An 18,293-nucleotide genomic window follows, 5' to 3' on the forward strand; every position below is an offset into this window, starting at 1 on the left:
ATCGGGGGGGGGGGGGGGGGGCCAGCGACCGAGGGGGGGCGGGGGGGGGATGGAGAACTAGAACAGTGCTCACCCCACACCTCACCCCCAAACACACCCCCCCCCACCTCCATGGGTCAACTCCTCAGGATAAACAGGCAGGTAGGTGATACCCCAACAGCCTGGCATGACTAGAAAACAAAACAACCTCTGTGTTTCTCAAGAGTTTTTCTTCCTACAACAAAGCATGGCCATTTTTAAATAAAAGGAAATCAACCCCCAAGGACAATTTCTTATTCCCTTCATTCCTTGCTAATCTACCTTTGAGCCTGGAAGAAGCAACTTGTTCCCAGTCACTGTTGTGCTGCCAGAGGCATTGAACCTTACCACCGACTTTGGACCTGGTAATGCTGACTCTGGGATTTATGTATGTGACCTTGGGATTATTATTATAACTGTTCTCAGACTCTCAAAGTCTAGAGTCTGAGTTCATCCTTATGAATTATTCTATCTCCAAAATAAAAGCATCCCACGACCGGGACCACAGACCTCAGACAACCTTGAACTTCCACACCACAAATAAAGAAACACCTGTCAATCACCATCTCTCACCCAAGTGTCATGAGCACCTATATTTCTTTGTTATGCGCCTTGGAAGCACTAGGAAGAACACAATATTCAGGGAGATGGTTTCAATTACAACAGGGGAAGATGTGTAATGCCCAAAGCATGCCTCACACGTTCACATATGTGGGCAGGCTCTGCTTAAGGTGCAGAAAAAAAGTCTTAAAACTTTTCCTCTCTTCGCATCTCTGAAAAATAGTTTACTTTTCTCATTTTAAATAGCATGACTGGATAATTATCAAAGCAGTAAGAATGTAGTACTGGGAAATTTACAAAGCACAGAAAGCTCAAAGGAAAAAAAAAAAAAAAAACCACTCATGTCAGTCCTAGCCAAAGAAAAACATCATGAGTAAAAAACCCTTTCTCAATGCACAAGTATATATAAACGCGGATAGATAGATAGATACTCGATCTTACGTAGTTACATATATGTGCTCATCCCTAAGTAGCAAACTAAGTTTATAATTACAAAAGAGGTAAGTGACCAGACACAAGAATGTTGATGAACAGCATAAGATATAAACTCAGAACCCCACCATCCTGCAGAAGGCTAGGAGAGGGACATTTTACAAAGAAATATAAGAAATTATCTGTCACAAAATTTGCTTCTTAAAAGAGTTAAGCGTCAGCAAGTATTTATTGAGCGCCTACCAAGTTCCCAGCACTTTGTTAGGCACTGGGAATGCAGAGGTGTAAAATAGTTCAGTAGAGGGGCGCCTGGGTGGCTCAGTCGGTTAAGCGTCCAGCTTCAGCTCACGTCATGATCTCATGGTTCATGGGTTCAAGCCCCGCATCGGGCTGTGTGCTGACAGCTCAGAGCCTGGAGCCTGCTTCAGATTCTGTGTCTCCCTCTCTTCCTGCCACTCCCCCACTCACTCTCTGTCTCTCTCTCTCAAAAATAAACATGTAAAAAATTTTTTAAAAAAATACTTCAGTAGAAGGGGCTCTCCCACAAGTGGGGAAAGACTTCCTGAGCCTCTTCTTCGGCTCTGCCAATAAGCTGTATGACCTTCCAGCAAGTCATTTAACTCTCTGTGCTTCAGTTTCCTCATATAAAATGGGGATTAAACATGAGGGCAGTTGGGATGATTAAATGAGTCTGTATACCTCAAGCACTTAGGACTCAGCCTGAGACTCAGAAGCGCTCAATAAAAATCAGTGCTCCAATAATAAAATGAATGGGGAAGACAAAAAACACACTGTAGAGACAGAGGGTCCAGGTGAGCCCCTAGGAGGAGACCTAAGCCTTAGAAAGGCTTCTGAAAGGGAGTGGGTAGGGACTGGGTGGACGCCTAATGGGAGAACTGGGTAGAGAGCCCTTGCCTTCCAAGCTGAGGAATCAGCAGGTGTGGAGGTGAGAGGGTGCGAGACAGGAGGGCTCCTGTGGCTGGATTTAGGGGCAGTCCAGGGGGAGGGTGAAATAAAGGAGGTGGGAACAGAAAAGGAGGCCAAGACACCAGAATTCGTTCAGTCACCTTCTTTTCGGTGACAGTGAAACAGGTAGGCTATCCCACATCATGATCACTTTGAACAGGAAAGCTTTCTGGACTATTCCAATAAAGTCAAAGCATGCTGATTTATGTATTTTTAAATTACTTTTACAAGTAAGCATTTTCTAAAAACTCTACAAAGAGGCAGAGATGTAACGAGCTGATCCTTCACACCTGCTCTCCAGACAGCCCTAAACTCATCACAAAGGTCCCCGAGTCCTTGCAGCACACATGGTGGACCACTAGTAATATATTTCTCACTGGGGGTATCACTACAAACAAAACAGAGAGCGAGACTAGATGATGAATTTGGTCTTCACTATTTCACAAAGACTGGGAAAAAAAAGGAAAGGAAAAAAGTTTTCAACATACGTAGAATACAAATGTGAAAGGAGCTGTGACCAATACCTTTTCTTAAAGAAAGTTTTTATTACCTAACGCGTTTGTCTTTGTTGATATGTTCTGCACGGTTAAGATTTTTGTGTTTGTTTAACTCCAAGCGACTTAACATACAGAGTAACAATGGTTTCAGGAGTAGAATTTAGTAATTCATCACTTACATATAATACTCAGTGCTCATCCCAACAAGTGCCCTCCTTAATGTCCATCACCGATATAGTGCACCCCACCCACCCACCTCCCCGCCAGGAACCCTCAGTTTGTTCTCCATATTTAAGAGTCTCTTCTCTTTGCCTCCTGCACAGTTAAGATTTAAAGCTTCATAGTTTAATAATACAAACAATACCTATGATGTCATGAGCTTTTTATAAATCACCAGGCAGTCCCTTTTTATATACAGCTGACTGTTGAACAACATGGGGCTTGGGGTACCGACCACACAGGCAAAAATCGATGTATAACGTTTGACTCCCCGAAAACTTAACCACTAATCACTTACTGTTGACTGGAAGACTTACCAATGACATAAACAGCCAACTAACACATATTTTGTCAGTCATGTTATGTATTGTATTCTTACAATAAAGCAAGCTAGAGAAAAGAAAATGTTACTGAGAAAATCATAAGAGGAAATATACTTAAAGTACTGTATTTATGGACAAAACTCTATGTGTAAGTGGACCCACACAGTTCAAACCCGTGTTGTTAAAGGGTCAACTGTATTATCTCCAAATCCCAAAAGAAATGCCAAATTCTAAAAATGCTGATCACCAAGACTTTTTACAAGCAAGTTATTTAAAATCTGTGATTTATAGCTCAATAGGTATTAAAATATGACAGGGAACTGAGAGTCAGAAACTAAAAGACTTGCTCCAGACCACACAATGTCTGAATGGCAGAGCTAGGATTTGAACACAGGTCCTTCACATGCTATGGTAGCCAGCTTCCAATGATCCTTACCTCCTGGCATCCAAACCTTTCTGTAGTCCCCTCCCTCTGAATCACAGCTGGCCTGTGTGACAAAAACTACTCTGGAAATGACAATTAATGACTTCAAAAGCCTACGTCATAAAAGTCATGGCAGCATGTACCTTGGCCTCCTCATAAGTCACTCACTCTGAAAGAAGCTAGCTGCCATATTGTGAGGTCACTCAAGCATCCTACCCAACGAGCCTACAGGGGTCCATGGAAGCGGACCCTAAAGCCCCAGCTGACATCTTTGCTGCAAAGAAGTGGACAGAAACTGTCCATCTAAACCACTCCCAAAGTCCTGATCTGCAGAAACTATGCAAGACAATAAATACTTACTACTGGTCTAAGTCATTCAATTTGAAAGGAATTTGTCATGCAGCAATAGATAATTAATGCATGCCTCAAGCCTGCGTTCTTTTCTCCATATCTACACTGTCATTCGGGAGCTTCTGTAACTTTATCTTTTAATTAGTATCACTCAAAAATAGTTACTGAAATCAAAGCTATATACCCTATCAGGTCTCTGAGAAAAGCACCACCAGAACTGACATCTTACATCTATTTCTTGCTGGCATTGTTCCATTCTGGGACTCAGGTGTTGTTTGTTTTTTTTTTTAAGTTTATTCATTTTTAGAGAGACAGTGTGGGGGAGGGGCAGAGAGAGAGGGAGGGAGAGACAGAGAATCCCAAGCAGGCACCGAGCTGTCAGCGCGGAGCCCTACATGGAGCTCGAACTCACGAACTGGGAGATCATGACTTGAGCCAAAGAAAGCCAAGAGTCGGATGCTTAACCTACCGAGCCACCCAGGCCCCCCCGGGACTAAGATTTTAGATACACAATTATTCTTGTTGATCTACCCCTTCACACAATAGGCAGCTAACAGGGTTCATTAAACCTGTGCCGGGGAATCTAAGAAACCATTTAGCCAGGTCTTTTAAAGGTGTGTTTGGGGCATGTTTTGTTTAAAAAAAATAAATAAATAAACATAACCGTGCTGAGATACTGCTACATGTCTATTAAAATGGCTAAGATAGGGGTGCCTGGGTGGCGCAGTCGGTTAAGCGTCCGACTTCAGCCAGGTCACGATCTCGCGGTCCGTGAGTTCGAACCCCGCGTCAGGCTCTGGGCTGATGGCTCGGAGCCTGGAGCCTGTTTCCGATTCTGTGTCTCCCTCTCTCTCTGCCCCTCCCCCGTTCATGCTCTGTCTCTCTCTGTCCCAAAAATAAATAAAAAACGTTGAAAAAAAAAATGGCTAAGATAAAAAGTGTTGACAATATCAGGTCTGGTGAGGATTCCGCTTCTGGGTATTTACCCAGGGGAATTCAAAACTGTGTTCACGTCAAAACCTACAGTGAAAGTTTATAGCAGCTGCATGGTTATAGCCAGTACCACCCCCAACTGGAAACAACCCGAAAGTCCTTCGACTACCGAATGGCGACACAAACTCGGATACGTCCACACAGTGGAATACAGTTCGGCAGCAAAAGTGAAAGAATCCTGAATGCTCCCAACAGCTTAGAGACCTCAAACATAGCATGCGGAGTGAAAAGTCTCAAAGGGTTACACAGTCCGTGATTCCATTTATACGATGTTCTGGAAGACACCAAACAACAGTGACAGAGCAAAGATCAGTGTCAACGGTGGCTGGAGAAGCAGGAAGGTGAGTCCAAAGAGGCAACACTCGGGAATTTTTTGAACTGAATGACACAGTCCCTGTCCTGAGTGTGAGGGTCACAGTCACCGCACACACTGGTGCACGTGGTAAAACTCACAGAACCGTACACAGAAGAAAAATCGCTTTTACTCAAACTTGATTTAAAAAAAAAAAAAATAGGGGCTCCTGGGTGGCTCAGTTGGTTAAGCGGCCGACTTCCGCTCAGGTCATGATCTCACGGCTGGTGAGTTCAAGCCCCACGTCGGAGTCTGTGCTGATGGCTTGGAGCCTGGAACCTGCTTCGGATTCTGTGTTCCCCTCTCTCACTGCCCCTCCCCACTTGCACTCTTGTCTCTCTCTCTCAAAAATAAATATTAAAAAAAAAATGTTTTTAAATAGATGCACACATACTTTTCTTTTGAGGCAATTTCATTTCCTTTTTCACGTAAGAAGAAATACATCCTTCCTTAAATCACCTTCAGGGCCTAGGGTCGTCTTGATTTCCAAATCTTTATTTAAAAACAAACAAACACACAAACAAACAAAAAAACGCCGATCACGACTTTTACAAGCAAGTTATTTAGAATCCGTGATTTGTAGCTCAAGAGTCTACCTTCTTTCAAACAATTATCATTCATTATTTTCCTGTATAGCTGAGGGTCCCCTGGCCCCTGCCTTATGTCCCTATAAACATTCTTGCCTGGGAGCAAAAGACCTTTTAGACAAACACAGATAAAACCACACAGGTTCTCAATAAATGTCTGCTGGCGTGTATATGGTGAGGTTCACCCCTTAAGCCACAGATTAGCTGGATCTGTCTCCAGACTGTCCCAAAGGTATCCGACGGCTTCTGGGACAAACGAGCTGCCCACTCTGAGCTGCACTCTGAGCATGACGGTGACCGTCCGCGTAGCCCCCTCCTGTCCCGGTGCCCCATGCAGTTCACACCTCTTTCCAGTATCAAAAACGCCTCCATTTGGACAAATAACATACATGCGCTTCCCTTGAAGACAAGGGTTTTTGTCTGTTTTGTGCACTGATGTGAATGCAAGCATAGCCCCTACCCTATGAAGGGTGCTCAACAGATCTTTGTGAAAAGTAAGATCAGTTTTATTCTTCCTAAGTGGTGAAGACATTAGGAATTTAATCAGCTGTGATTTTCCAGATGCCTATGATCCTGTGATAAGACTTCCATTAATCCGTCAAAGAAAGGCTCTTTTGTAAGGACCTGGAAGATAAAAGGGAAGCCGCATCCACGGCCCCTGACCCCAGGAGCTAACTCTGGTGAAGAGTGGGGTTCACACAGCAGGGAAGAAGGCCTTACGCATCCATGTAAGATCCGTTATGCCCACGGGCACCACTGCCACTTGCCCTGGAAGGTCTCCATGTGCTTCCGTGTGCACCGTTCCAAAAGGTGTGTGCCAGTGGAATTCAGAATCGGGCACTGCTCTACTTGGGCATTTGAAAAATAGGCAAGACTTGGATGTTTCGCAAATGTTTTGCTGGGGGCTGATGAGGGCCGTGAAGAATCAGCACCTTCACTGAAGTGCTTCCGACCCACAATAGAGAAAAGTAGGCAGATAAAAATGCTCCTCGAGTTAGAAGAAAATAAAGCAGTAGGCACCCCTCCCATTTCAGCCTGGCCCCTACTCTGGGCCTTTCTCAACCTCCAGATACAGGCCAGTTACGCTACAAACTTGCCCTGAGCAAGCTCCACCCCCGTTTCTTCCCCCGCCCCAGAAGGTGCGGTCCGATACAAGCAAGAGCCTCGTGGGGATAATATATAAGGAGGGACACACGGCTTATGACACTCTTCACAAGGGATCATTAGGTTAGAGCTGCTGCTCCTGGGGCACAGACATCAACATCTATGTGCTCGTGAACTTTTTTTTTTTTTTTTTTTTAATTTTTTTTTCAACGTTTATTTATTTTTGGGACAGAGAGAGACAGAGCATGAACGGGGGAGGGGCAGAGAGAGAGGGAGACACAGAATTGGAAACAGGCTCCAGGCTCTGAGCCATCAGCCCAGAGCCTGACGCGGGGCTCGAACTCACAGACCGCGAGATCGTGACCTGGCTGAAGTCAGACGCTTAACCGACTGCGCCACCCAGGCGCCCCTGTGCTCGTGAACTTCTGAGCTTCGCACAGCCCCAGGAGGAGGTGGGACAGAAGCTTCTCTGACATTTCTGCTGCTCCCGTCCCTGCTGGTCTCCTTCCACCCCCACCCCGGAAGGTTTTTCTTCACTTCTCTCTCATTTTTGCCATAAATCCCATCCATCTGGAAAGGCTCATGCTGTCTGGGCACAATCTCACATCACCCAGTGCCCCCTCCCCTGGACGCACCCCCCACCACAACAGTGGTCCCTCCCGTCACCTAAACAAGAGTCCTTCCCTAGGAGGAGAGGTCGGAGGTTCACGCTCCGCTAGGCGATTCTTCATCATAGTGGGAGCAGTCTGAGCACCTCTTCCACGGGAACGGAAAACGCTCTAAGGTGTGATGAATTGTCAGGATGACTGGAGGACAGCTTGCATTTTAAGGCAAGAGCCATGGATGCTGGACTTCCTGCCCTTCCCCACCCCCATCCCCAAACTGTCCTGCTCAAAACACCAGCAGAGAGGGTAACTGAAACATGAAGGCAATGCTGGCCAAAAAAACAGAGAGTCTGGACACTATGTGGGAAAGCCCACGGGGCCGACTCTGGACCCGGGTCTCTGTGCTTGAGACCGACCCACCTCCGCCCTTTCTGAGGTTGGTGCTGAGAACTAAGAAATACCCCTTTATTCTGCACCCTAAGGCTCAAGCTGGGCATCTGTCACTTGCAACAAAAGAGTCCTAGGGACCCTCCTACCATAGATTTATGTACACATGGTCACTGCAAGCAAAACAAACAAACAAAAAATGACCGATATGGGCACCTGAGCAGCTCAGTGAGTTCAGAATCCGACTCTTGATTTCCACGCAGGTCACGATCCCAGGGTGGTGGGAGCGAGCCCCAAGAGGGGCTCTGCGCTGAGCATGGGGCCTGCTTAAGATTCTTTCTCTCTCCCCCGCCCCACCCCACCCCTCCCCTATGTGCACTGTCTCAAAAAATAAAGTTTTAAAAAAGTGACCACTAAAGGGCAATGTTAGTTACATTCTGTAGAACCGTGTAACAGTAACATCACAGAGGCATCGTTTTCATTTCAAAGAAAGCTCCATGTAGAAAACACTTAGTTTTAAGGGGGAAAAAGTGGCTTCTCAATGTGCATGCATCATTCTCTCAATTTTTTAATAAAAATGGACATTTGCACATATAGGTGATAATGCCGGAAATACACCAAATATTGCCAAAAGTTAAATGGAAATCAACCATTTTTTGATTTTCATAATCTTTAAATGGCAGGATTCCAAGGAATTTTTACTTTCTGTTTTATATGTGAGTACTTTTCTACTCCCGTCACAATAAACACACTACAAAGTGACCACTAAAATAAATCAACAAAAACAGCTTCTTTAAATTAAAGCTCCATTCATGGGGCGCCTGGGTGGCGCAGTCGGTTGAGCGTCCGACTTCAGCCAGGTCACGATCTCGCGGTCCGTGAGTTCGAGCCCCGCGTCAGGCTCTGGGCTGATGGCTCAGAGCCTGGAGCCTGTTTCCGATTCTGTGTCTCCCTCTCTCTCTGCCCCTCCCCCATTCATGCTCTGTCTCTGTCCCAAAAATAAACGTTGAAAATTAATTAATTAATTAATTAATTAAAGCTCCATTCAAATGCCACCTCTTCCAATCAGAATAATCCACTATCTTACTGTCCTGAACACTTCCACCATTACTATACCTTGTGCAAGGTTCTTATATTTCACCTTTTATTATAATTACCTAGACTTTTCCCTCATGCCCCTGGATGTCATACTCCAAGAGTAAGGACTGAGGCCTATTTTTGTGTCACCAATGGTAACTAGTATATTCAACAAAGATAGTCATAAATATCCCTTGACTTGACAGGCCCTTACATAAACTAAAGTAAAAATAAAACGGCCCAGTGAATAATGAAATTACCCTGGTCGGTTGGCCACCATCATAGTAAGGGGAGGGTGGAGGGGCTGATCAGATTTCTTTTTAAAAGTTGAATCAATTAGGGGCGCCTGGGTGGCTCAGTCGGTTGAGCGTCCAACTTTGGCTCAGGTCATGATCTCGTGGTCCGTGGGTTCGAGCCCCACGTCGGGCTCTGTGCTGACAGCTCAGAGCCTGGAGCCTGTTTCAGATTCTGTGTCTCCCTCTTTCTCTGGCCCTCCCCTGTTCATGCTCTGTCTCTCTCTGTCTCAAAAATAAATAAATGTTAAAAAAAAAAAAAAGTTGAATCAATTAAATGAAAATAGAAATATTATTGCTCCCTGTTCTGCATTTTGCTCATCTGGATAGTTTACATTCAATTTATTTGTTTAATATGAAGGGTATTATGAAATCATTTAACTTTTCCTTACAAATATTTGTGTCTAACTTTTCCATTTGGTAAACCTCTGGTTTACCCAAATCCTGACATTTTCAACTAGCTTGCTCCACTAATAACATTGGCCCCCAATAAGACCCAATACCAGAGAACCAAAAGCTCTGGTAAGATTATAAAGGAAGATATTAATCTCTGATTAATGATGTCCTCACAAATCTCCTAAGCGGTATCGTACGTGCAGAGAAATGCCATTCTAGGGTGACAAAAACGGCCGGTGCTGCCATCATTGTTTCTTAAAGAAATGTTATTCTCAAGCGTGTCCTGTAATCCAAACTGCCAAATGATCAATTCTAAACAAATGTCCTACAAGGCCACCTTAAAAGCAAAGGCAAAATTCATGCTGATTTAGCTGCAAGATTTACACACAATATCAAATACCTAAAGTCCCGAAATAGAGTTTATCTCTCACAGAGATTTGATATGACCACGAAGTCACTCTCCACATAATCAATAGAGAGAAACATGTTTTGTCACAGATAACGGTACATGGCAAAAGAAAGATAAGGTCTTCCAACTGATGTGCCAGTCAAGAAGCTTTGGATGGCAGTAACAGAGTTAGAAAGTAAGTAAAATGATCATTTAGCACACGAAGCCATGTTGGTATTATTTAGTATACAAAATTCACTATCCTTCGGTATACTCAGCTCCAGGGGCAGGAAGATCAATGACTCAATGACACCCACAAGGACTCCGGTCCCAGGGCATCTGGGTGGTTCGGTGGGTTAAGTGGCCGACTCTTGATTTCAGCTCAGGTCATGATCTTACAGTCGTGAGACTGAGTCCCACAGCAGGCTCATACAGGGCATGCAGGCTGCTTAAGATTCTCTCTCCCTCGGGGCGCCTGGGTGGCGCAGTGGGTTAAGCGTCCGACTTCAGCCAGGTCACGATCTCGCGGTCCGTGAGTTCGAGCCCCGCGTCGGGCTCTGGGCTGATGGCTCAGAGCCTGGAGCCTGTTTCAAATTCTGTGTCTCCCTCTCTCTCTGCCCCTGCCCCGTTCATGCTCTGTCTCTCTCTGTCCCAAAAATAAAAATAAATGTTGAAAAAAAAAATTAAAAAAAAAAAAAAAAAAGATTCTCTCTCCCTCTGCCCCTATGCCTCACTGAGCCGTGTGCTCACACTTTTCTCTCCCTCCCTCCCTCCCTCTCTCTCAAAAAAAAAAAAAAAAAAAGTCTCTGGTTCCATCTTTCAGCTCCATCACCCTCTTGCCTTCATCCCAAGGTGAACCACAATATGGCTGCTGTGGTTCCAGGCATCACATTCAGTCTAGTCTTTGGGTCTCTTTTTAAGAGCACAGAAACGTTCCCCAGAACCCCCTTCCTAGACCTCCCAGATGTTGGGGTCTTCTGGGAAGGGTCTGACCTGATGACGAAAGGAGCCTGAAGAAGTCTGTGCCGTTACCGACCTGCCAACAAACGTGGGAGACGACACAGCTGCGGCAGCCATGAGTCATAACAGCTAATCAGGAGGCAACAGTCTGATTAACTGCTCGGCAGCAAGCCTAAGTACGAAGAGCAACATGCTGGGGATGGCGGGGTGGACAGACAGAAAGAACCTGGGTCCCCGATGACACTGTGGGCTGAGACACCCAAGTGGGAACCCCTTACTATTACTTGAGGCAACGAAAGGTTTGATGGTTGGTTAGCCAGACATTGTACCATTTTAAGATGAAAATACTCTTAGAGATGCCCTTGAAGTTTGAGGGAAAGAGCACCAGTAACTTGCCCCACATCACAAACATGGCCAGCGTGGAAGGGCAGGTCTATCGGGTCCCGGGGCCTCCGCTCCCAACTCCTGCCACCTCTGACACCTCCCGTATCGTCAAATGTCACAGGGTGCTCGCCACACGCATTTTAGTTCGGATCAACCAAGATTTATTTACGTTCTCTGGGCAGGAGAAACAAAAATTAGCAACACATACTTTCCGACCCTAATAACGCTTATTATTTGGGTCAGAAAATGAGAAAACACAGACGGCAAGATACAATTCCTGCCAAGATAAGGCAAACTAAAGGCATTTCATAACCACCCACGTGTGCCGCTCTGACCTCTTTTTAACGTGTTACATCTTGGGGCGCCAGGTGGCTCCGTCAGTTAAGCATCCAACCCTTGGTTTCAGCTCAGGTCATGATCTCATGGTTCGTGGGACGGGGCCCACATGGGGGCTGACAGTGTAATGCCTGCTCGGGGTTCTCCCTTTCTGCCCCACTCATGCATGCTCCCTCGCTCGCGCTCTCTCTCTCTCTCAAAATAAATAAACCTTAAAACATTAAAATTAAATAAAATGTTACACCTTGCTATTACCCAAGGCTTCCTTTTCGTACCGCTTTCAAAAATATTTCTTTCCCATCATCTTTCTGTGTGCCGAAAAACAAATACAACTCCAGTTTGAATTTTATTTAAAAAAAAAATTTTTTTTTCAACGTTTTTAATTTATTTTGGGGACAGAGAGAGACAGAGCATGAACGGGGGAGGGGCAGAGAGAGAGGGAGACACAGAATCGGAAACAGGCTCCAGGCTCTGAGCCATCAGCCCAGAGCCCGACGCGGGGCTCGAACCCACGGACCGCGAGATCGTGACCTGGCTGAAGTCGGACGCTTAACCGACTGCGCCACCCAGGCGCCCCAGTTTGAATTTTAAAAATCGATTTATTTGATCATAATCTCAAACATAATTATTTCCTCATATTTTCAAAACAAGCAGGTATTTTCTCTTTCATTTTTAAGCCTCTTCAACTCCGTTTTAGGGAGGAAGAAACAAAACTGCTCCTTTACCCTCAAAAATGGAAGCTGACCACTTGAACAGAGCAATACCAGTAAGCCTTACACATAAAAACGTGTTATTTTTCCAAAACTGAGTAAATTCCCTGGCCTTTGATAAGTTCAATAGTTACGCCATGTATATAATACTTTGCCAATAATTTTTGCTTTTCAAGAGATATCATCAAAAAATAGAAAGGTTAAAAAATAGACTGGTGAAAATATTCACAACACACAGATCTAACAGAGAACTCATATCCAGAATATATAAAGAATCCCCACAATGAGACAAGATGACATTGAGTACGTGCAGTTTATTGTATGTTGATCGTACTCTAAAGCTATATAAAATGATCGGACAAAAACATAATTAAAAATACAAAAGATTTGGGGCGCCTGGGTGGCGCAGTCGGTTAAGCGTCCGACTTCAACCAGGTCATGATCTCACGGTCCGTGAGTTCGAGCCCCGCGTCGGGCTCTGGGCTGATGGCTCAGAGCCTGGAGCCTGTTTCCGATTCTGTGTCTCCCTCTCTCTCTGCCCCTCGCCCGTTCATGCTCTGTCTCTCTCTGTCCCAAAAATAAATAAACGTTGGAAAAAAAAAATTAAAAAAAAAAATACAAAAGATTTAATACACAAAGGAAGATATGCAAACGGCCAATAAGCGCATGGAAAGCAACCACTGGCCATCAGGGAAATCTAGAATGAAATCCCTATGACACACTGTGACACACCCACCAGAATGGCTAAAATGAAAAAGACTGAATTTCCAGTGTTACTGAGGATTACAGTAACTGGAATGCTCAGATGTCATCGGTGAGAATGTAAAATGGTGCAAATACCTGGGAAAACAAATGGTAGCTTCTGATAAAGTGAAGCGTATACTTATTATAAGACCCAGCAAAAGAATTAAAAACAGATCTCCACACAAAGACTTGTTCGCAAGAGTGCACAGCAGCTTCATGCATCAGAGCCCAAAGCAAACGGCCAGAGCAGCCAAAGGCGAAGGAACAAAGGGTGGCGGAACGGACCTTGAAATGGTACCGGGAGATAGAAAGAAAGATACTGGTGAGAGGCTGGGAGGGAGGAGTAGAGAAAGGGAAGAAGGGGAGAGAGGGGAGGAGCAGGAGGAGGAGAGGAAGGGGCAATCAAAGTCAAGGAGAAAAGAAATTATACCCAGACATAGTGAAGGTGCAGAACCCCAAGCAAGGAACCTTAAAGCAGCCGGGGCGCCTGGGTCGCTCAGTGGGTCGACTCTTGATTTAGGCTGAGGTCATGATCTCACAGTTTATGAGTTCACGTCGGGCTCTGTGCTGGCAGGACGGAGCCTGCTTGGGATTCTCTCTCCCTCTCTCTCTCTCTCTCTCTCTCTCTCTCTCTCTCTCTCTGCCCCTCCCCAGCTCATGTGCACGCGCACTCTCTCTCTCTCTCTCTGTCTCAAAATAAATAAATAAGCTTAAAAAAAAAAAGTCAGCGGACAGAAAAGACAGACTACTCACAAGCAACAACCAGCCCAGAGGCTGATACTGCAGCTGCCACAAAGGAACCAGAAGGGAGCTGATTAATACAACGTCAATCTGGAATCGCGCACCCAGGGCGTTTATCATTCCAGAACAAAGATACTTAAAGGCACACAAAAACGGAGGTTACCACCAAACAGATGCTCACTAATGAAGCCCCTAGAAAATAGATGCCAAGGAAGAAGGAAAATTCTTGGAGAAGCTAGCTTTTCAGAGAAGTTTTACTTTCTTCTTCATGCTTTTAGACCTAAGTTTCTTCTTAATGAGACTGTAACTTTTTACAATATGACCCAGCTTTCAAGGTTAATCGCAATTGTTAAATTCGAACAAAATGGAAACAAAATCAAATATCATATCTTCAAATTCCCGGAACAGCAACCTTAAAAACTTTAAAGACTAACTGTAAAGGACATGAAAATCTAGGTTTATTCATTCACAGCCAGTTATCTACCAAGGGATTGCTATGTGCTAGGCATATACTAGATCCTGAGTTAACAGGATGAGAACAAAAAATGAAAATCACCATATTCCTGGATTTGTAAGTCTTCCTGTATGAGATACTTTTATGGAAAGCCGAAGTCTGTGTGTAGAGGGGCGTTCCTCTTGTGGCAAGAAATATTAGCATAATAGAGTTAAAAGCAATCTGGTTTGGCTGGTGGCTCCTTTGTTTGAAAATGTATGCACAAATATGACAATTTTTCACATGAAATTAATTCAGTGTAAATGATGAATTCTCACATCATTTGTTTGCCAATCTTACAGTTTGTCTATTATTTCCGCCCCATGTTAAAATAAGAAAACTGCCAATGCCTAGCCTGCACTGGGCATGCACTCAGTTTTAGTCACATTGTCTTTGATGGTCCCTGGCTTATTTCAGACATATCAAAAGCTTAGAGCACCATATTTAATATCTATCAAGTGCCCACTTTTGCTTCAAGTATCCACTTGGCAAAACATTTTTTAACTGCCTTCAACCAGGACTAGGGCAGCCGAAAAAAGCCAGCTTCTCCACTTTAAAATAAACATTTTCCGGGGGCTTCTTGGTTAAAAACAAAGGCAGCATTTGGCATAAAAAGACTGGTGAAATCAGTATTTCAAGTAATTTGAATGTAAACATTTGGGCTCTGATCTTCCTGGACATGTGGAAATGGTTAACGCAGTAACCTGGAGGAAAACAGAGGCCGTAGCAGAAACTCTACCCATTAAAAAGCAAGAAAAAGAACTTGACCTCCCGCTTCCCATTCAATAGCCAGGCTTGAAGAGCCTGGCCTTTCCATTGAAGGTACCCAAGAAAAGGAGAGGGCAGCCATGGGACCTAAAAGCCTGCCCCTTCCCCTCCCAGCCAACACCCTAGAATGCCTGTGCACCCAAAGTGGAAAGGACTCAAGCCGGCAACCGTATCTGGGGGATCACAGGAGCACCTCTCTTTTCTGTAGCATTTTCTCTTATGGGGGCAGGGCATTTCTCAAAAAGCTTAGGCAGTTCTCTGCAATAAGCAAGCCCAGTCATAAAGGGTGTGTTTCAAACGCCAGTTCCACTGGCCCAATACCTACAAATCCACAGAACTTGCCCCGCCCTCCAGGAAAAGTCACAATGTCTTTCCTAAAGGGTGTTCAGCACACAAAGACTGGGCTCTTGCCTTTTCTCCAATGTTCTCTAACCTCTTCCAGGATGGAAAAAGCTTCTCTCTTTCGATGGACGTCATCCCAAGCACCCTTCTTAAAAAGCTGTATCGTTTTTCCAAACGAATTAAGCTCTGCTATGTGCATCGAGTATTAGAGGACAAATTCCACTTTTTAAGAAACGAACCCCTTTTTTTTTTAATTTTTTTTTTTTAACGTTTATTTATTTTTGAGACAGAGACAGAGCATGAACGGGGGAGGGGCAAAGAGAGAGGGAGACACAGAATTGGAAGCAGGCTCCAGGCTCTGAGCCATCAGCCCAGAGCCCCACGCAGGGCTCGAACTCACAGACTGCGAGATGGTGACCTGAGTTGAAGTCGGACGCCCAACCGACTGAGCCACCCAGGCGCCCCAGAAACGAACCCCTTTGATCCTGTATTAATTCTTAACTTTCTTCAGACAGTTTCTGTAACGAAATACAAAACAAAAACATTCACCCAGCTTTCTTTTAGTCTCAAAATAATTATAAACTAAATGCAACCCACCAGAGGAGAATTGTCTAGGATAGATTTTTCAATCTCCTTTTGGTATATTTGGCTACAGAGTAGTGTTACTGTTTTATTATGACCCAAGGAATTAAATCCCTACACAAATTCCAGGAAGAGACTATCAATGTGAAAAGGGGCATTATAAACCCAACTCCAGGATTTCCCTAGGGACAGACTCCTTAACGCGAAACCACACACCGACTCACAAGGGTTGTGCCACAGAATCTGTGACCCTATGGGGCACAACTACATCATCCCCAACTATTTCAAGTTTCCTGTCCGCCTCAAAGAAACAAGAGATTCTGGGAAGCCCTGGGGTAAGGGAGGCATCTACTCAGCATCTCTACCAACCAACATTTCGCCCAGTGAGCCAGCCACTGGCCAATAATGTCTATTTATTTTACCCAGAGGCAGATCTATTAGCCAGACATTCTAAAAACACGAACGTTTTGTTGTGCTTGGAGGAACTCCAATATTGGTGCCTTGCTGCAGAACGATGCTGCGGGAATATAAAGTGAGCCATGTGGATGCTGAACCCACATAGGAAGCCACGCTCAGAAACTGTCACACCAGAAGACCAACCCTTTGGAAAGGCCGAGGGGCAAGCCCCCAGCCAGAAGGCTGTGGAATGAGGGAAGAAAGCCAAAGCTAGGAGATATCAGAAAGGCCCACCCCATGGGAACAACAAGGGCAATTTTTAAGGCAACTCCCTCAAAGCTCTCAGCACCAAAAAGGCCTCTCCCCTCCTCTTCTTTTTCGACTGAATGAAAGAGCGAGACAATGCTAAAGGACGTTCTGACATGGGTTTGGCAAAGTCACCACGTGCAAAACACATTAAACGTAACCCATGGGGGTTGGCTCTCCCAAGACCGCCGGCCGGGTGAGGGGGGCCGGGGGTCCACAAAAGTCATGGCTCAGGGGGAATCCGGGAAACAGGGCAGGGCCGGCGGCGGAGCAAATCAAACCTGGGAAGCTAACAGGGAAGGCATTAACAACAATAATAAAATGAAACAGCCAGAGGCCACCATGGTACTCCAGAAGGCTGAGACAGGCTGAGACCGCTAAACTCCTCCGGATGAGAGGCGATCTCTCCACAGCTCAGGGAGCTGACCTGGTAGCAGCGTCCTCGATTCTTTTGTAAGCCTCACCTCCCTCCTTTCTGGGGTCCTGCACCGATCCCGGCAGTAGCGGGGCCCCAGCTGCCAGGAACGAAATCCAGAACGGTGACGGGGAACTCATCCCCCCCCCACCCTCCTCAAATAACACACTCACTCTCTCTCTCTCTCTCTCTCTCAAGGGTCTGGCCATATCACACAGCTAAAGTTTCCGGAACTTAAATCGTAAAACCACAATCAGAAGTTGTTGTTTTAAAATGCTCACCACAAAAATCTGTGTCCTTTGCTGGAAAGAAAAAAAAAAAAAAAACAAAAAACTTTGCTCTCCGTAAAGGCGGTAAAGAGAGACAAAATCTAACTTAAGCGGAGGGTGTGTTCCTCTTTGTCACCTACCCGGGTGCTCGCGCCGCGCGTGGGCGAGCGGCAGGCACCCGGCAGCGCCGCGGCACCCGAGCCAGTGGCCACCTCCCCGGCCCGCGATCCGCCTCTGGAGCCAAGACTGCGGCCCGAGGTCCGGAAGCGGCGTCCGGCGCTGTCACTGTGCCGGGTGGTGGGATGGAAGGAAGCGGGGGGGGGGGGGGGGGAAGGCCACCGCGGGGGGGGGGCACAGCTAGGGGGAGCCGCGCGCACAGCCGCGCAGCCCGGGTCCGCGGAGGTGAGAGAAAGGTGCAAAGGGCGGCCCGGAGCCCTGAGGCCCCCGAGCTCCTGCTATTGTTGCCGGGGCTGCCGAGGGCCCGATCCCACCCGCCGCCCGCCTCCTCCGGGCAGGACCCCGCGGGCACTCAACCCGCCTCCACCCGCGCCCCCCCGGCGGGTGGGCCCCGAGAGCCCGGACTCGCACAAGTTGCCGCCCGCCCGCCCCGCCGCGGTCATTGTTCGCCCCGCGCCTCCTACCTCCACGGCGCCGGCGGCTCCGGCTCCCACTCCGGGCCTCCGGGCTCAGCAGCTCCGAGCCCCTGGCTGCCGAGGGCGCGGCGGCTCCGGGCTGCGCGTGCAGCGGGGGTGCTCGGCTATTAATACCCGCGGGCGGCGGCGGCGCGGGAGCGCGAGCGGGGCTGGCGGTGGCCGGCCGAGGTCCGAGCCATCAAAGGTGGCGCGGGGCGGAGGGGAGGGCGGAGCAGGCGGGG

General features: G+C 46.4%; 1 protein-coding gene across 3 annotated transcripts in view; it reads right to left on the reverse strand.

Moving 5' to 3' along the window:
* The window catches only part of FARP1 (FERM, ARH/RhoGEF and pleckstrin domain protein 1), a 300,031-nt gene that overhangs the window by 276,388 nt on the left and 5,350 nt on the right, over positions 1-18,293 (reverse strand). For 2 of the 3 annotated variants that reach the window (XM_040487212.1, XM_040487209.1), the window contains exon 1: positions 18,061-18,287. The exons of the other annotated variant lie outside the window; for it this stretch is intronic. The gene's annotated coding sequence lies outside the window, so the exon portion shown is untranslated. Of the gene's footprint in view, positions 1-18,060; positions 18,288-18,293 lie in introns of those variants that run through there. 3 annotated transcript variants of the gene reach the window in all.

The sequence above is a fragment of the Herpailurus yagouaroundi genome, unplaced genomic scaffold (genome assembly GCF_014898765.1).
Source record: "Herpailurus yagouaroundi ecotype Mexico unplaced genomic scaffold, PumYag 164, whole genome shotgun sequence".
Lineage (NCBI taxonomy): Eukaryota > Metazoa > Chordata > Mammalia > Carnivora > Felidae > Herpailurus > Herpailurus yagouaroundi.